This window comes from Budorcas taxicolor, chromosome 13 (assembly GCF_023091745.1).
Source record: "Budorcas taxicolor isolate Tak-1 chromosome 13, Takin1.1, whole genome shotgun sequence".
Lineage (NCBI taxonomy): Eukaryota > Metazoa > Chordata > Mammalia > Artiodactyla > Bovidae > Budorcas > Budorcas taxicolor.
In genome coordinates, this window is record NC_068922.1 from 69847162 (window position 1) to 69866067 (window position 18906).

Sequence of the window (18906 nt, forward strand, 5' to 3'; positions counted from 1 at the left end):
AAGACAAGACATACTGCTCACAATCTATTTGTAAGTGTAAACAAGCAGATCATAACACAATTTTACAGTACAGTAGCATTTCTGTAAGAAAAAACATACTTACATATGGGAACAAAAGTCCAAAGAGATAAATAGGAAAAGGTGGTTTACTATGGCTTGTGGGATGATGACTTTTTTCTTAAGCTTTTTAGTTTTTTTTTTTTTCTTCTAGTTTTCTGCCTTAAACATGAGTTATTTTTGTAATTTTTTATGTCATTGTAGAAAATTTAAAAACTCACCTCCACCAGCAGAATGCCCTGGTCTGAAATCTTCTTAAATATGACCAAAAAAAAAAAAAAAAGGACCATTTTCTCCCCCAAATTACCCTGCTTCCCATGCAATGTTTCCCTGTTACAAAGCACTACACAAATCAAGCACCACGCCACATATCAAGGTCACAAAACCAACTTGGTTAATATGTTTATCATTACATAGAAGCACTGTGCTCTACAGCAACTTTGATACCATCTTTGCAAGGCAGCAATAGAAGGGTTCTTTTCATTAATTTCCTAACACTCTTCTACTACTATGCCGCTTCTGGATTTTTCCACTGTGTGTCTCTTAGAAACAAATTAAGCCCGAATAAGTTGTTCCAGCTAATGAAGTGCGCTCTTGGCTCTTTCCCCGTGGTTGAGAATTATCCGGCAAAATACCAATTGTTTTAGGACGCGTTTTCTCTTAGTTTTGAAATATCGCAATACGAAGTTACTGCAAATAAAGCACATCAAAATAAAAGCATACAAGAGAATCGGTAAATGGAAACTAGTGTAACCCTTTTTAAAACTAAGGCTGTACGAAGGTCTCATGAATAAATATACTATACGTCCACATGACACAGATAAAAACAGAAAGAAGTGTGCCCTCCCTCCTAGTCTACACGAGCCCGCTCCCCCCCCCCACCCCCCACCCCCCCGGCTCCCGCCCCAACCCACCCCTACATCACAGAACAGTTTCTCACAGGGCACTAGCCCAGGGCAATCACTGCTCAGAAATGCAAACCACGCAACTCAAAATGACTCAAGCTCTCAAAACACTTTCCACCTAAGCTCCACATCCCACCAACCCCTCAATCACTTCCGACAGGCGTCTCTGAATGGAAATCCCAAACCCGCAGGGTTTCACAAGCCCCCAAACTCCGCTCACGTGCCCCTCGCGGCATCCGGGTGCCCGAGCCCAGCTCCGCTGCCTTTGCATGGGCAGGTCGGGGGTGGGAGGTCCCAGGAGGGAGGAGTCTACTGTAACCCCAAGTGGCTCGAGTCCCGGTCCAGCTGCCTCCCCGGCAGAGCGGACCAGAGGCCCGGGGTTGCCCCGTCCCCGCAGGACGCAGCAGGCCCGCGGGCGCTGGGGCAAGTGGCTCTCGGTCGCCTGGCATCTCCCGCCCCACGTCGGTCAGGCTGCCCACCACCCACCCCGCCGCGCTCCCTTCCCGGCTCCAGGCGCTCCCCTCCACAGCGCTCACACCCGGCGCTCACACCGACACGCACCCTCGCATGGTCCGGCGGGTATCTGCGGACACCCCCACCGCCCTGCCGCGATCCTTCAGCTGCAGCCGTGTGGCCACGGGGGGCTGCTCGGACCCCCAGGGAGCAGCGGCACCCTCACGCCTGCAGGTCGACCGAGCCGGGAGCGAGGTGGGGGGGGTGGGGCGGGTGATGACAGATGGGGCGGGGCGGGGCCTCGGGGGGAAGGGGCGGAGCCTCCTGGCCAGGGGGTGCTGGCGGCTGACAGAAAGACCCGGGGCAGCGGGCGGGGGTGGCGACGCTGCGGGCCGGGCCGGGGGCTAGGCGTGGCGGGAGGAGCGCGCGCAGACACGGGGCGCTGACAGGCGGGGAGACACACACACACACAGACACGGGGGCTGACAGCCGCGGGGGCACACGGGGTCGGCGGGCCGAGGCGGGCGCTCACCTGGCAGCGGCGGCGGCGGCGGCGCCCGTGGCCGGGCCGCTCTCCGCGCGCTCCAGGCCTCCCTCCCGGCTGGCGGGCGGCCGGCCGGCCGGCCGGCGCAGACCGCGCGGAGGCGGAGGCGGCGGCGACGCCGGAGCCGCGGACGGCTGGGCGGCGGGGACGCAGCTGCACCAACCGACTCCGGGCCGCTCGGCTCGGCCCGGCCGCACTCGGAGGCGCTCGGCTCCGCTCGGCACCTCTCGGTTCGGCTGGGGGCGTGGCCCGAGGCCCCCCGCCCAGGTCGCTTCTGGCGCCTGGGGGGCGGGGCTTTCGTGCGGGCGCAAGCCCCCTGACGTCGCAGAGAGGACCTTACCGCGGGCGCATGCGCGGGCGTCGCTCCCGCTTTTCTCGCGCGGAGGCTGAACCCGGCAGGGAAGGAGGGGGGGACTGGGGGCGGATGCTCCATCCCCGGAGGTTCCCGGCTTTTGTACTCCGTGTCTTGGGCTTTCTAGAGAACCACCAAAGAAAGGCCACGCCAGGCTGCACTTTCAAAAGGATGCTAGCTGGATTGGGAACCCTGACCCTTGCCCCGCCGCTCTCTTGTCAGTACAGTATTTCTCAACAAGCATCGCCTGGGAGTTAGTTTTCCTTTTATCCCACCAAAACTTTACCGCAGTTTTTCTCTCCTCTGTTTCTTAACAAGAAGGACGACTTCTGATGACTGCTTTCTGTTAAATCTTCAATTACTTGAGAACTTTCAAGCACAAGTTAGCCCCCTCAGGTACAGTAAGTCTCTTTTTTCACTGCTTCTGTTGTGTAACCTGTGACACCTGGTGTAAAGGTGACCCCTTTTCTGAGTTTTTGTCACACGTTCCAGCCACCTTTTTTGTTATGGAGTCCCAAGTCTGTAGCAAATATGCTCAGAAAATGGTCCCCACCTTTAGAATCTAGGGGTCAATAAACAGCGAGTACGCTCCAGTATGACATACCAGAGTTGGAATCTCACATCTGCCATATATGGCAGATTAATAATTGCTTGAGTGACTTTGCTATTTAATCTCTCATCCATAAAAGAGCAATGAAAATATCAATAATCAAGCCAGTAGAAATGACTGAAAGGGTTAAATGACAGCAAACGGGCAGCTTTCTGCACAGTGCCTGGTGTTCAGTAAACAAAGCTGACAAACCACCTTATTACAGGATCCATGGCTGGTTGAATCCCAGGATGCAGAACCAGAGGTATGGAGGGCCAACTATGGGGCTTGAGAATCCATGGATATTGGTATCCGCAACAGATGCTGGAACCAACCCCCCGCAGATACTGAGGGATGACTGTACGTGGGGTATGGTTCTCTCATTTAAAACTCCCATTTAGTCAACAAACTTTTCTGAGCGTCTATTCCAACCCAACACTGTGGGATGCAGATAAACAAGGCACTCTCCCAACCATACTTCTGGAGGAAAATATGTAACACTAGATGTATGTGTCAACTGCTTTGGAAAGCAAAGAGAAGAACATCATTTGTTCTACATAGGAGAACATGGAAAGGCTTCCCAGAGGAGGTGACATTGAGGCTGGGTCTACAGAGCTGAAGAGGACAGGACCTTAGGCAGAGGAAATAGTGTGCACTTAATATCTGTGTTGGGAGGTATGTGGCAAATAATGTTTACCCAAGGAGACACATCATTTTCCTTAAAAAAAAACAAAGTTTTAAGTGAATTCCAGGTGATCCATATGATAATGTCACCTGCACTCACATTCGGATGAACTATCTCAAGCAGAAAAGTTGCCAGAAATACAGCTGATGCAATAGAACTACAACCTGACCTCTATTTTACTGGAATGGGCTATACCTGTGACTATTTTGTGTCCGGTTCCAGAGGCAAAGAACATGTATCGATTAGGAGTTTTCTGGCTACAAGTTACCAGTAACCCATGAACCCAGTTTAAGAAAAACAAGAGGGGAACTGATCTTAAAGCTTTTGGAAGTGGGGACAGGGGGAGGTGGGAATGGATTCTTAGGCCAGCAGCAAGAACCCAGCTAGGCTTTTGGATGAAATGGAAGTATAGCAAGAGTTGCCAGTAAGACTCTCCTCGAAAACTTGTTTCCTCTGCTTCCAATGGGAAATCTGTCTCCCAACCACTTCCAATGATCCGGAGAGACATGAAAAATCCCTGATCATTCCAATTCCAAAATCGCAGAAGAGAGGCCCTAATTGGCCTAATTTGAGTTAGGTGTCCCCCTCCCCCAGAACAATCGGGGTCGACTTACAAGTCATGAGTTTCACTAGGAATCCACTTGTGTTGATCAAGACCACAAAAAGGGCATTATTTTGAGTTGAGGTATCTTAAGAGAAGTCCTTCACAGATCCATTGACTCTGCTTAATGGCAAAATAACTGAGAGACATTTGATCAGAAATCAGGAAAACACCTGATTTCTGCACAGTATGAAGGTCTCTTTTTTAAAAAATGTAGCAATCAAAGTTTTTTTTCCCAATAAAAAGTAAGGAAAAGCTGGGGTGGTCTCCCGTAAGCCCTTTGTGTTACTTGACATTAATGTTATGTCACCAGATAATTCTGGTTTGTTTCCCAGACACATGATAGGATTATACTTCCTCACAGCTTGGAGTCAGGAGTGGCCATGGGACTTGTTTTGGTCCATACATTGCAAGTAGAAGCACATCATTCTCAGCTCAAACTTTAAGAGCTAGAAAGCAGTTTTTCATGCTCTCTCTTTCTCAGCCACAGCCATAGACCACGGTTGAGGAGGTGACAGCTCAATCAGTTCGGGTCCTGGAATGAGAAAACACAGCGTAATGACCCAAGCAGACATACAATATAAGCAAGAAACAAACCTTTGCTGTTTGAAAAGCAGGGCCAGGGCTTGTTTATTACCAAAGCAAAACCTAGCCTATCGTGACAGATGCATCTTCCTAACATCCAGTATACCCCACTTCCCATGGTACAGCCCTGAGGCAATTTGGGTGGGCTGGACCCCCATCCCCCACATGCAAATATAGAGCTTCAATTCAATTGACTGTTGGTCTTCCCAGGTGGCGGTAGTGGTAAAGAACCCGCCTGCCAATATAGGAGTATTCAAGAGAGATGCGTTCGATCCCTGGGTTGAGAAGATTCCCTGGAGAAGGAAATGGCAACCCACTCTAGTAATCTTGCCTGGAAAATCCCCATGGACAGAGGAGCCTGATGGACTACAGTCCATCGCACAGTATACCTTGTACTGATTGCTGCAAAGACAGACCTTTTACCCAGGATTACATCTATCAGTACTCAATATTTACCTCTTCACAACAATTGGGTAAAAGCCTTCACTCCCTCCCTGGATGTCAGTAAGGAACCATTTCAGCTATTCTGGTACAATGAGAAGAGCCAGGCTAAAGATGAAGCCAACCCATGAAATCAGGAAACGTGGAAAGAACTGAAGAAAAAAAGAGTGTTGAAATGCCAACCAAAGCTCACCTGAATCCCATTTACCAATCAGGTCACAGAAATCAATGCATTCCCTCTATTACTGATTCTAACTTGAGCTGGATGTTTTTTTAATTAGCTGAAACCAAAAGCATTCTAACGCTGGCTATTCGAATGCTTCATTCACTGCACAGCTCTGAGCAGTAGCCAGTGCCATAGAATCACAAGCGGGAGTCTGAGCTGTAAACAATTGCAGGAAGAGAAGGTAAAACATTCTCCGTGATTTCTATGCCAGCTCCTTGTCAAGAATGAGGTTATCACAGTGCCTCAGAGCACAGAGAAGGCAGTAACTAGCCATGAACTGAGGATTAGAAGGAAGAGAATTCTATAGAACCAGGGTAGTGAGAGACTCCTTTAGCTTAATCAACAATGCATGGTTCTTTTTTTGGAAAAAATCCTATGTATTTATCTTTAGTTGTCCTGGGTCTTCATTGCTGCGTGTGGGGTTTCTTTAGCCGTGTGAGCAGGGGCTGCTCTCCAGGCACGGTGCGCGGGCTTCTCGTTGCAGTGCCTCCTCTTATTGTGGAGCACGGGCTCTGGAGCGCAGGCTCAGTCACTGTGATGCACAGGCTTATTTGCCCCGTGGCAGGTGGGATCTTCCTGGACCAGGAATCAAACCCGTGTCCCCTGCATTGCAAGCAGGATTCTTAACCACTGGACCACCAGGGAAGCCCCATAGCTCATTTCACAGTTAATCCTTATCTTGCCTTTAAAAAGTCTGGGATTTAAACATCCCAGAGGCATTCCCATCCCCCAGAGGCAGTTAGTGTAGTGTGTAAGTAAGTAGGATTTACCCAGAACTCCTGAGTTTGAATCCTGTCTTCCCCACTTACTTGCTGTATGAGCTCGAGTAACTGACTTAACCCCCTCATGTTTTTGTGAGAAATGGATGAGATAATCCACATGTTGCTATTAACATGGTGTCTGATGCGTGATGAGAACGCAAAGGTTAAAAAGAAAGTCCCATCCATCGTTTTACGGAAAGTTCTGAATCCAGCTGTGCCGGTTTGTTGTCTTTCTGCTCTAAATCTACCCTTTCCGGCAATCTGTCCTTCCTTGCCATGCTTTGCGATACTGGAGCTGAGTTCTGCTACCATGTCTCCTCGTCAGTGGCACAGTGCTAGGCTTTGTCAGTAGAGAGGGCTAAAGGGGTGCTTCTGGGCCAGAGATGAACCTGAATGTCCATAAAACCCTCCCAACCCGAGGCATTGTCTGTTCCCCCCACCACTGTCCTTCCCAGTAAATATGTATTGTGTACCTGATACGTACCTGGCTGTGTACTGGGTTCTGGGTGTGTAGCTTTGAATAAAACCAGAAACCTTCATGGAATTTACAGTCTAGTATGTCAGGCAGACGCTGATCAAATAATCAAAAATAGAAATCTTACATGGTGCCTAGTACCACAAGATCTCAGAAACAGGAGACTTTGGATCAAAGATGCTTAGAGGGAGAGTTCTCTGGTGATCCAGGGGTTAAGAATCCCCCTGCCAATGCAGTAGATGTGGGTTCGATCTTTCTTTGGAGAACTAAGGTCCCACATGCCCAGGGCAAACTAAGCCCTAAAGCCTGCGCCTAGCAACTAAGACCCAGTATGGCAAAAAACAAAACAAAAAAAAATGTTTAGGGAAATATGAGATCTAATTATCCTGATGTATTGGTGTGCTTGACAAAATACCTTTGACTGGATGACTTAAAACAGCAGAAAGTAATGTTCTTCAAATTCTTGAGGCTGGAATTCCAAGATCAAGTTTGCAGCACATGCAGTTTCTGGTGAGGACTCTCTTCCTGACCAGCACGTGGCTCCTTTCTTGCTGTGTCCTCATATATGAGCATGGAGAAAGAAGGCGAGTGAACTTTCTGGTATATCTTGTTATAAGGACACTAACCGTCCTGGATCAGGATCCCACTCTCATGATCTCATTCAACTTTAATTATTTCCTTACTCCCAGTATCGCCACACTGGGAGTCAGGGCTTCGACGTATGAATTTTGCAGGTACATACACATTTAGCCCATCACAGTAGGAAAATGTGGGAAAGGAATGCTCCCTGTAGAGGGAACTGCTCATGCATAGACCCTGAAGCCATCTAGGGTACATGGTGGTTTAAACAAAGGGGAGGAAGGCACATGGACAATGAGGCGGATAGAGGGAGGAGGTCAGGCTAGAGGGGTGGACAGGGGCCAGCCAGATCATGCAGGGCCTTTAAGGTGGTGGTAATAATTTGAGCTGTATTCTAGGAATCCTTCAATAAAGGTACAGGGACAACCTGCTGGGTGCAGTTCAGAATGGAGGGCTCACAATGGATGTAGACAGAACAATAATGAAGCTGTCCAGAGCGCCCAGACCCAGCCCAGGCTATACAGGTGGCTGCTGGTTGGCCTGGAGGAGACACTGGCCAGCCAAGCTGCCCAGAATCAGGGAAGAGAACTTGCTTCTGGCCCCGGTGAACAGAGGCCTCGCATTACAGAGCCACCCTAGTCACATCTGCAGCTTCTCTACAGTCCTGGCTTCTCACCTCCCCTCCTCACCTGGTAGACCCTGTGCATTAGTCTACCTCGGCCATAATCTCCCATCTCTGTGGCTGGTTGTGTTTCCCTAGCTCTAGTCTAGCCCAGCCTGCCTTCCTCCTTTTCCCACAATGGACCACAGCACTAGGATTCAACAAGCTGACTTTTAATGTAAGTTGGTACAGCTACTGTGGAGAACAGTATGGAAGTCCTCAGAAAACTAAAAACAGAATTACCGTATGATCAAGCAATCCCATTCCTGGGCACACCTCCAGACAAAACTATTATTCGAAAAGATGCATGCACCCCTGTGTTCATAGCAGCACTATTCACAATAGTCTGACATGGAAACAACCTGAATATCCATCAGGAGAGGAGTGGATAAAGAAGACGTGGTGCCTATGTACAATGGAACACTACTCGGCCATAAGGAAGAATGGCAATGCCGTTTGCGGCAACATGGATGCAACCAGAGAGGATCATACCAAGGGATGTTAGGTCAGAAGGACAAGTACTATGCGTGATATCACTTATCTACAGAATCTAAAAGACGACACGAATAAGATAGAAATAGGAAACCAGACACAGAGAGCAGACTGGCAGTCACCAAAGGGGAGGGCCTAGGAGAGGGGCGGAGTGGGAGGCTGGGTTAGCAGAGGAAAGCGTTTAAACATAGACTGGATAAACAGCAAGGTCCTGCTGTATATCAACGGATACTCGATATCCTATGATAAAGCATAATGGAAGAGAATATTTTTAAAAAGGAACATACATATGTATATGTACACCTGAATCACTTTACTTTACAGCAGAAATTAACACATTATAAGTCAGCTATACTTCAATTAAAAAATATTAACAAAATGCTGCCTCTGATCAGTCAGACTTGACAAATCCACAACTGCCCACTGCTCCTTAGACTCCTCAGTGTGATATGCAAGTTCCCAGCCAACGAAACTCTTTACACTTTAGTATAGGATCCTGAAGAAGTTTAAGATGTGAATGGAAGTGATCCATTCCTTTCACAGATGCAGCCCGGCTTCAAGTCATCTGAGTTGTCTACATAATGTGAAACTCAATACAGATTAAAGGGATCCTGAACTGTTAGCACTTCAAGGGGTTAGTAAAAAAAAAAAATGTTTTAATCTCTTCGGAAAAACTTTACATCATTCTAACCTTAAGATTGTTTCTACAGGAAAAAGAGAAAGGATGAGATAGAAGCAATATTTGAGAAGATAGTGTCTGAGGATTCTCTAGAACTTATGAAAGATATCTAGTCATAGGTAAGCCAAATAAATTCAAATCAGAACTAAACCATATTGTAAAGCAATTCTCCTCCAATTAAAATAAATAAATTTTTCAAAGTTCAAATCAGGATAAATAAAAATCAATCTCCATCTAGACACATCACAGTGAAACCATAAAAAAACCCAAAGACATATCAAATTGGTTTAATATATTAATTAAAGAGTAATTTAACCAGAGCCTCTGCTGGGAAGATAAGGAAACGAAGGGGCCAGTTTTGATCCCCACCAGGGCCGTCATCACAGTTTTGATTATTTAAAGTACAAACCCACCCAGCAACAGTATTCTCATTCCTAAAGAGATTAGTATGCATCTCTGGCAGCCGACAGAAATTAAGGGGAGATCAAATAACTCTGCCAACTAGAGTTGATTATTCATCAGCTCCTTAGCAGACAGATGTGGAAGGGTTCTGGGATGAAGATGCACCCACAGGTGTGTAAAGACTGAAGGGGGAAATGGGACTGTGACAACACAGCAAAAAGCTTCAGAACAACTGGACTCTGACTATTTTAAGGACATGACATCCACTAAAAGGAAAACTCAGGAAATCATTAAGAAGGCAGAACTGTTAGACTTTGGCATCCCAGTGGGCAGCACAGGTTTCTCTAATAGATTAGCAGCTACACACCATATGCCTTTTATTCACCAGTCTCCTGAATCAGGTGACTTAGATACCTGGCAGGAAAATACCAATGCATGGCAAGAAGAAGATGTAGTCTGTCAACCAAACAAGTTCTCAGGCAGCAGAAGGCAGCAGACAGGTGAACAAGAGCAAAAGAACAATAAAGGAAGAAAATGGGACAGGAAGCACAGTGGCCTGAAAATTGGTGTGAAACTTTCACAACAAATGTTCTTCAGATGTCATAGCCCTGGTGGGAGAAATATGAATGTCACAAACCAACATTTGTATGGATCTAAGAATATTATCAGAATACAAATACAATGCTTGATTTCAACGTATTCATCAGGACATTCAGGACACCAGGATTCTCTCAAAGTCCCTTGAACTCAGTGATTGAGACTCAAAAGAATAAAAAAAGCTTATGAGAAAACAATTTCTTCAACATGCTCCAACTGTAAGACAATGGTTTACTCTAGAGAAATAATTTCAAATAGAATATACCAGTACCTCTTCAAGCTAGTGTTTCTAGCTAAATAAATGGATATAAATAATGTTATGGTGGGAAAGAAACTCTTCTGTCTATAATGCTTTCCATCAGTGTGTATAATGATACAATAAAAAATTTTAATTATTATTTGGCTTCCATGATTTGTTGTTCAGTTGCTTAGTCATGTCTGACTCTTTGCGACACCATGGACTGCAGGATGCCAGGCTTCCCTGTCCTTCACTGTCTCCCGGAGTTTGCTCAAAACTCATGTCCATTGAGTCAATGATGCAGTGAGCCAGAGAAAAGTTCGTGCAGCCACAAAGACCCAGCACAGTCAAAAATAATTTTTTTTTAAAAAAAGAAAATAAGCCAGTCACAAAAAGACAAATACTACATAACTCTGTTTATATGAAATACCTAAAATGGTGAAATACACAGTGATAGAAAGTAGAATGCTGGTTGCTAGGGAAGCAGAAAAGGAATGAATGGGAAACTATTGCGTAATGGATGGAGCATATCAGTTTTGCAAGATGAAAATGGTTCTGGAGATTGGCTGCACAAAAATGTGAATGTAACTAGTGAACTGCACATTTAAACATAGTTATAATGGTAAATTGGGGGTTATATATGTTTTAACACATTTTTAAAAATCTAATACAGAAGATAAAATGCAATAATCAAAAAACACTTGGCTGACCCAAAAGGAGAAAAAAAGGAAAACAGGAACAAAATCCAGGTAGGCCAAATAGAAGAGAAATAACATGCTTATAGACGTAAATGACTTCAAACCGTACTGTAATACATGCTAAGGCAGAGCAGCAGACATGTACCAAAATGCTCCCAGCAGCATTATTTGTAGTAGCCCTAAACTGAAAACAACCCAAATGTCGATTAGTAGATGAAGGGATAAATAAATTTTGGTATTTTCACCCAATGGAATGCTGTGATATGCTGTGCTAAAAGTGAATGAACCACAGCTTCACACAACAACATGGAAGACTCTATAATAAATCACATGGAGTGAGAGAAGCCAGACACCAAAGAACACACACTTAATGGTGACCTTTATATAAAACCGATAATAACCACCAGGGACTGCCCTGGTGGCTCAGATGGTAAAGAATCTGCCTAAGTGAAAAAGTTGGCTTAAAGCTCAACATTCAGAAAACAAAGATCATACCATCTGCTCCCATCACTTCATGGGAAATAGATGGGGAAACAGTGGAAACAGTGTCAGACTTTATTTTGGGGGGCTCCAAAATCACTGCAGATGGTGACTGCAGCCATGAAATTAAAAGACGCTTACTCCTTGGAAGGGAAGTTATGACCAACCTAGATAGCACATTCAAAAGCAGAGACATTACTTTGCCAACCAAGGTCTGTCTAGTCAAGGCAATGGATTTTCCAGTGGTCATGTATGGATGTGAGAGTTGGACTGTGAAGAAGGCTGAGCGCTGAAGAATTGATGCTTTTGAACTGTGGTGTTGGAGAAGACTCTTGAGAGTCCCTTGGACTGCAAGGAGATCCAACCAGTCCATTCTAAAGGAGATCGGCCCTGGGTGTTCTTTGGAAGGAATGATGCTAAAGCTGAAAGTCCAGTACTTTGGCCATGTCATGCGAAGAGCTGACTCATTGGAAAAGACTCTGATGCTGGGAGGGATGGGGGGCAGGAGGAAAAGGGGACGACAGAGGATGAGATGGTTGGATGGCATCACCGACTCGATGGATGTGAGTCTGAGTGAACTCTGGGAGTTGGTGATGGACAGGAGGCCAGGCGTGTTGCAATTCATGGGGTCGCAAAGAGTCAGACACGACTGAGCGACTGAACTGTACTGAACTGTCTGACAGTGCAGAAGACCTGGGTTCGATCCCTAGGTTGGAAGATCTCCTGGAGAAGGAAATGGCAACCCACTCCAGTATTCTTGCCTGGAGAATTACATAGACAGAGGAATCCAGTGGGCTACAGTCCATGGGTGTTGCAAAAAGTTGAACACGACCAAGTGACTAAACAATAACATACAGTTTATTTTGGTATATATTACTCCAGAGTTTTCAGGGTACCTACACATTTTTTGTTTTAACTATGGGATTATATTGCACACACTGCTGAACTTTTTTCCTATCTTAATAGGTATTCAACATCTATTTATTTTAAGACGTATAGATCTGCTCCACACTTTGCCAAGAGATGGATATATTCGTTAGCTTGATTGCAGCAATGGTTTCATGGGTATCTACACCCGTCAAAACTCAAATCGTACTCTTTAAATACATGTGGTTTACTGTACATCAGTCATATCTCAATAAGACTGGGAAAGTAATATGCCTTAAATCTCTTTTACTGATTTCCCCCACTTAACACTATAAGTTCCATCCATGCTGTTCTATGTATACCTAACACATAGTATCTCAGTGCTGTGTAGAATTCCAAGGTCAGCCTCCACCATAGTTTACTCACTCATTTTTGCTTCCTGCTCACCTATGCCGTGAACAAGGCTATCATAAATAATCTCCACCTTGTCCTCTTATATACCTGACCAAGCTTTCTTTAAAACATATTTCAAGGATAAGATTGCTGAACTTTCTGCCAATGCATCCTTATTTTTACTGAAAACTGCCTGCTTATTGTTTATTTTACAGAAGAGCTGAGCAAGTTTCCATTCCATTCCAGCTGGGCATGAGAGTTCCCAGTCTCTTCACTTGGATTTCGGACCCTTCATGCTGCAACAGGACAGAGGGCAGGGGTATTAGTTCTTGGTCACCCCTCATCTCCCCACTTCCCTGCATTCTATTTGACATTTACTTCATTTGCTGTGTGCTTAGTCACTCAGTCATGTCTGACTCTTTGCAAACCTTTGGACTGCAGCCCACCAGGCTCCTCTGTCCATGGGATTTCCCAGGCAAGAGTACTGGAGTGGGTTGCCATTTCCTCCTCCAAGGGATCTTCCTGACACAGTGATTGACCCCATGTCTCCTATGTCTTCGGAGTTGCAGGTAGATTCTTTACCTGCTAGGCAATAGGGGAAGTCCTATATGACTTCATGGTTGCTGATAAATAATTTTTTTTCAGGCTGTGGCCATTCCATAGTGTTTAACAGATGGACTTTCTATTTTCACTTGCTTTTTAAATCATGTTTTGCGGGAGAGGTACAGGTGAGAGGTGGGAGCTCTGTAGCCTGTCTTTCTGCACTCTCCAGCAGACTTCAAAGGTCCCACCTACATGAAGGAGCCAGGCCCTGTGCTTGGGCCAGTGTTTTAAGCTGCAAGGAATGTGGTGACTCAGCTGGTCGCCCAGGGACACCTCAGTGAACAAGGCTGAGGGAAGGAAGTCATTACACAGACAGCTGGGCTGTAAAAAACAAAAATACTCCTCACACCAAGCTTTACGAAGCAGTGTGGCTGTGCGTCCTGTGACTCAATGGGACTGTTTCTGCCATGTGGCCCCCCAGCCCACGTTATGTGGCCCCCAGCTCGTAATACGTAGCACCAAGCTCAGAATATGTGGCCCGCAGCCCTCATTCACTCCTGGCTGTTCCTCAAGCCGCTTGGAAAACTGACCAGGTGGGGACCCCAGGAAAATCCATGATAGTCTTCTCTCTTCCACCCTGTCCCATTGCTACCTGTGTCATCTCATTTCTCCTTTCTCCTTCCTCTTTAGTTCTTTCGTGTTAGAAAGTGTTTGTCACTCAGTCGTATCTGACTCTCTGCGAACCCATGGACTGTCATCCAGCCAGGCTCCTCTGTCCATGGAATTCTCCAAGAATACTGGAGTGGGTGGCCATTCCCTTCTCTAGGGACCTTACCAACCCAGAGATCACACCTGGGTCTCCTGCATTGCAGGCAGATTCTTTACCATCCAAGCCACCAGGGAAGCCCTGAATTTTAATTCTCTTGCCCCTAAATAAATTTTTAAAATCCAGAATTCAGTATTTCATACCAGCAGGGAGCTTGGCAGAGACATGTGCATGTGTGTTCAGCCACATCACTCTTTGCAACCGTATGGAGTGTAGCCCGCCAGGCTCCTCTGTCCCTGGGGTTCTCCAGGTAAGAATACCAGAATGGGTTGCTGTGCCCTCCTCCAGGGGATCTTCCCAATCCAAGGATTGAACCTGCGTCTCTTGTGTCTCCTGCATTGGCAGGTGGATTTTACTGGCACTACCTGGGAAGCCCCACTGAAGATGCTAAACAGGTAGAAAAAATTATCCATAAGGCAAAAGTGATTGCTTTCAACTCAGGAATACATACTGCTTTTCTTTTAGGAAGCCCAATGATGATGATGTGTTGATATAATCAAGCAGGACCTGATGGGGCATATAACATTTACACTGGTACAGTGACTGGCAATATTGTGTCACTTTCCTGACCAACACCCATCAATGGCTCCTCAGTGCCCATGGTTTTACCCCATATTCAAGGCCAAATGGACCACCTCCTAGCACTCACTCTCTCCACTATCCATGGCTTCATTCACCACTTCAACCCTGACCCTCTTGTATATGCTCCATCCCTATCTAATTCAAGGCCTATCACTAATTGATCTCTCAACAATATTTTTACAAATTTTTTACTTCCTTATTTTTGGCTGAGCTGGGTCTTTGTTGCCCCACTGACTTTGTCTAGTTTCAGCGAGCAGGAGCTACTCTCTAGTTGCGGTGCTGCGGCTTCTCTTGTTGTGGAGCACGGGATCTGGGGTGCAGGCTTCAGTACTTGAGGTACATGGGATCAGTAGTTGCGGCTTGTGGGCACTAGAGTGCAGGTTCAGTAGTTGTGGTACACGGGCTTAGTTGTTCTGCATGTGGGATCTTCCCGGATCAGGGATCAAACCTGTGTCCCCTGCACTGAGATACGGATTCTTTACCATGGAGCCCCCAGGGGAGCCCTAAACAGTATTTTTTTAACATCTCTTATTCTATTTCTGAACAAAATTTAAAAATATTGAACATCCATCCCAGCATGTGTGCACGCTCAGTCACTCAGTCATGTTCAACTCTTTGCGACCCTATGAATGGTAGCCCACCAGGCTCCTCTGTCCTTGAGAGTCTCCAGGCAAGAATACTGGAGTGGGTTGCCATGCCCTCCTCCAGGGGATCTTCCCAACCCAAGGGATCAAACCACTGCTGAGCCATCGGCGAAGCCCATTCTTTTGAGACCCTCCTTGAACTGCAAAGCATAGTGAGACATGAATCTGGATACCAGATGGAGGAGAACGGGGCCAGAAAGTACATCTAAGTAAAAAGAGGAAGAATAAGAGGTCCCCTTGCTGAAGGTTCAGCGCGTAGGATAGCTGGTACGTCCTGCGGAGGTTTCAGAACACACAGAAAGCTCCCCTTCACCGGTGGTTAATGATCTTTCAGTGTTCTTCCCTCGACTAGAAATCCCAAACAGGTTTCAAAAGGGTTCAGTCAAACTGACGTTTTTCTGGGAAGAACAGCTGGAGCCGGAAACTGCCCAGCCAGAGCCCACACTGCCAGGCAACCTGGCCAGGCTGGGGCAGTGCTCGGCTACCACCGACAGCCTGGTTGGCAGGAATAGGGGACAGCAATGGAAGTCTCCTGCCCTCCAGCCTAGGGATCCCTGACCACATCCAGAGCCTGTCCCTGAAAGTCTGGGAGGAGAGGCTCCAGGAGCCCCGCAGCCTTAGCCACATCGGCAGGGAAAGGCAACAAGGAAGGGAAGAGCAACCCAGGGTCGCAGCCCAGAGCCTGGCTTCCTCCAGCCAGCAGCTGGGGAGAGGCGGGGCTGGGGGCGGGGCGGCTGTGGGGGCGGAGCCATCGGGGCGGGCCAGTAGTGGGAGATGGTGGGGGCAGTTCCCTCCCAGCCCCACCCCTTGGCCTCAGATGCCGCAACTCGGGCCTTGCAACTCGGGCCTTGGAACCGCCACCTGACCAAAACTGTGATTGGGGTCTGAATCTCTGCAGCTGCCTTGAAGGTCAGAAGCAGGCTGGGTCTAGGGCCGAGGGAAGGCCTAACACTCCTGGGTCTCTGCTCGCCCCCTCCCCAACTATCTTCTCTAGTGCCCGCTCCACACGGAAGCCAGAGGGCTTTTTCTCAATTGCTATTAAGTGAAGTTGGCGAAGGCAATGGCAACCCACTCCAGTACTCTTGCCTGGGAAATCCTATGGATGGAGGAGCCTGGTGGGCTACAGTCCATGGGGTCGTGAAGAGTCGGACACGACTGAGCAACTTCACTTTCACTTTTCACTTTCCTGCACTGGAGAAGGAAATGGCAACCTATTCCAGTGTTCTTGCCTGGAGAATCCCAGGGACGGGGGAGCCTGGTGGGCTGCCATCTATGGGGTCACACAGAGTCGGACACAACTGACGTGACTTAGCAGCAGCATTAAGTGAAGTTGCTCAGTCGTGTCCGACTGTTTGCAACCCCATGGACTTTAGCCTACCACGCTCCTCCGTCCGTGGAATTTTCCAGGCAAGAGTACTGGAGTGGGTTGCCATTTCCTTCTCCAGGTTATCTTGCCGACCCAGGGATCGAACACCGGTCTTCCGAATTGCATTGCGGGCAGACGCTTTACCATCTGAGCCATCAGGGAAGCCCCTAAAGCTCCTTCGTTTGCTTTGAAGGCAGAGACTTTGCCTCCCACTCCCCGCCCCCCCCCCCCCCCCCCCCCCCCCCCCCCCCCCCCCCCGCTCCTCCAACACACAATCTGATTCCTCCCCTGCCCAGTGCTCAACTGTTTCACCTTCCACCATCAAGACTGAACTATCCCCAGATACATCTGCATGGCCTTGCTACAAACCAGTCAGTACACCTGGAATAGCATTCCCACCCTTTCGTTGTTGTTTAGTGAGTTGAGTCCTGTCCCACTCTTTGCGACCCCATGGACTATAGCCCTGCCAGGCTCCTCTGTCCATGGGATTTCCGCGGTAAGATTAATGGGGTGGGTTGCCATTTCCTTCTCCAGGGGATCTTCCCAACACAGGGATGGAACCCTCCTCTCTTGCACTGGGAGGCGGATTCTTTACTACTGAGCCACCTGAGAAGTCCTCCCACCCTTTATATCTAACTAATTTCAACTGATTTTTGAGACTTAGATGTCTGCTTGAGGAAAGCTTTCCTTGACCCTCCCATCCTGCTGCCATCCATCATAACTGCCTGACTGCCTGTCAGTTCTGCTTCTTTCCCTTCTTCCCTACCCCCCACCAACCAGGACTGCTGGGTCGCTGCAGCATCTCCAGAGCCTAGTCCAGGCACGATGCTCAGAATGATCATAAACGCCCTGCCTGGGGGTCCTCTACCATCCTCTCAACCTCTGCCTGAATGAGAGGTTCCTGCAGTTACTTCATCTCTTAGAGCAGCAAGTCACAAACTAGAACAAGCATCAGAAACACTTTGATGTGGCTGAAGGGAGCTGATTAAAATACAGATTGCTGGGCCCCAGCCTCAGAGTTTCTGATTCAGTAGTTCTGGAGTAGGGCCTGAGAATGTGCGTGGTATTACAGCTGCTGGCCCAGGTACCACAGTTTAAGAATCATGTCTGACAACCTACAGACTGGGAGAAAATATTTGCAAATGATGCAGGGCTTAATTTCCAAAATATACAAACAGCTCATACAGCTCAATAAAAAAATTAAAAAATGGTCAGAAGACCTAAATAGACATTTCTGCAAAGAAGACATAGACAGAGCCAATAGGCACATGAAAAGATGCTTCACATTGCTAATTATTAGAGAAATGAAAATCAAAACTGCAAAGAGATATCCCCTCACACCATCATCAAAAAGTCTACAAATAATAAATGCTGGAGAGGGTGTGGAGAAAAGGGACCCCTCCTACACTGCTGGTGGGAATTTAAACTGGTACAGCCACTCTTAAAAACCGTATACAGGTTCCTTTAAAAACTAAAACTAGAGTTTCCACTAGATAGAGCTATCCAGAAATAGATATTGTTGGATAGAGTTATCCAGCAATCCCATTCCCGGGCATATATCCAAAAAAGCTGAAAACTCTAGTTTGAAATGATACATGCACCTGTGTTCATAGCAGCCTATTTTAGCCAAGACATGGGAGCAATCTAAGTGTCCATCAACAGATGAATGGATAAATATGTGGTGTATATATATATATATATATATACAGATACAATGGAATATTAGCCATAGAAAAGAATGAAATATTGCCAACTACAGCAACATGGATGGACCTCAAGATTACCATGCTAAGTGAAGTCAGTTAGAGCCAAATATTAATATTATATATCACTCATATGTGGAATCTAAAAAAGTAATACAAATGAACTTATTTATAAAACAGAAACAGACTCACAGACATAGAAAACAAACTTATGGTTACCAAAGGGGAAAAGGAGGGAAGGGATAAATTAGGAGGTTGGGATTAACAGATACACACTACTATATATAAACAGATAAACAACAAAGATTTACTGTATAGCACAGGGAACTATATTCAAAATCTTGTAATAACCTATAATGGAAAAGAATCTGAAGAAGAGTCTGTATATATATATAAAACCAATCACTTTGCTGTACACCTGTAACACAATGTTGTAAATCAACTATACTTCAGTTTAAAAAAAAAGAATCACATCTGAGAGC

General features: G+C 46.7%; 1 protein-coding gene across 3 annotated transcripts in view; it reads right to left on the reverse strand.

Annotated features, from left to right (window-relative positions):
- Positions 1 to 2029, reverse strand: part of ZHX3 (zinc fingers and homeoboxes 3) — a 116352-nt gene extending 114323 nt beyond the window's left edge. The window contains exon 1 of one of the 3 annotated variants that reach the window (XM_052651126.1): positions 1948 to 2029. The gene's annotated coding sequence lies outside the window, so the exon portion shown is untranslated. Of the gene's footprint in view, positions 1 to 278; positions 336 to 1523; positions 1658 to 1947 lie in introns of those variants that run through there. The other 2 variants (XM_052651124.1, XM_052651125.1) reach the window with 2 other exon arrangements.
- Between the last annotated feature and the right edge of the window lie 16877 nt (positions 2030 to 18906).